The following is a 1,429-nucleotide window of genomic DNA, read 5'->3' as shown; positions in this document are numbered from 1 at the left end:
ATCATGGGCAGACTGTACTGACACCCAGCCCACTGGCTAGGTGGTTAAGCCCAAGGTGAGTCGCAGCCCGAACCACCTATAGCACAGCAGTAAATAATCAATCACACATGCAATCTCTCTACGATTTTTCTGCTGCTACTCAAAATCCCTTCCTTCCTACAGCAGCAGTCACAGTCTTGTAGAAGATGCCAACTGAATAGGTTAAAAAACAAAGAAACCGTAGGACCTTAATGCAACCGGCATTTTATCAGAATTAACAAGCAATACAGCAAGGCAGCTGTAATGCACAGCAGGATCCCAGAGAGAGGCTCGAGTGTACCACAGATCTGCAGCTGGCTCCTGCATGCTCTTCTTAAAGGGACAGAGTACAGGCTTGAAGAGATAACCACTGTGGGAGGAATTCTCATTGTTTATAGTATGGCCGATGTTTAGAATCCATTCTACTTTCACCAGTTTTTTCCTTTTCAGACATTTGGAAACTGATGGACAGACACCCATTTTGTGCCCCCCACTCTTTTATTATGTCAAATAGCTTTGATACAAAATCTTCTTTCCCAAGCTCCGGCTATTCATTTGTATTGCTGTCAAACAGTTAGTGTAAGATTCGGGAACTGGAATGAGCACGTTGTTTTATACGTAGTCTAACCTCTTTCTAAAATGCTCATCCATTTCTGGGTCAGCTGGGGTCTGCTGAGGTGGACATGTGTCCATTTCCATCACAGCACATGGCAGCTCCCCAGCCTGGCACGGTAAGCAGCTTGGAGTGACAAAAGACCCAGTGACTTTTTCAGAGAGAGTGGACTCAGGCTGCCGTTCCTGCCCAGTGATTCTGACCTGGCACCATCCTGTCATAATGATAAATTGTATGTACACTTTATGGTTAGAGCAGGTGGGAGACTGAAGGTTATTAAAATCTAAGCCGGATTCCTGAACAAGAAGAGAATTGCTTATCTCCCAATGAAACAGATTTTCTTTTTATAAAGGAAAACCTGAATACCCCAGTTTTAGTAACTAGAACAAGTATTTAAGTTAGAGACAATTGGACTCTAATACTAGCCACAGCTAGTTCTGAATGATATTAAAGTGAAGGTAACTCTTCATCTGTCCCCCAAGTTCACTGGACACTTGCTAGCCTTCAGCAATACAAAGGTTTGCAAGAGAGTATGCTGGTGATAAGTAATGTTTCCTACCCATTGAACAATTTGTGAGTAATGAACACCTTATGCTGTGTGGCCTGAGCCTCGGAGCCACTAGCACTGAGTCTTGACATGTGCTATACAAAACCAAGAATCACACATTTTAGCTTTTGTAAAACTAATTACAATTTAATGGTAAATACACCAGTCTTCTAGACTTTATAAAATAAGGTCACCAGTAGGAGAAAGTTAATATATTGGCCCTTGGGTTTTTGTTTGTTTACTTATTTTGA

This window comes from Mastomys coucha, unplaced genomic scaffold, assembly GCF_008632895.1.
Source record: "Mastomys coucha isolate ucsf_1 unplaced genomic scaffold, UCSF_Mcou_1 pScaffold22, whole genome shotgun sequence".
NCBI classification, from domain to species: Eukaryota; Metazoa; Chordata; class Mammalia; order Rodentia; family Muridae; genus Mastomys; species Mastomys coucha.
This window is presented reverse-complemented; position numbering follows the sequence as displayed.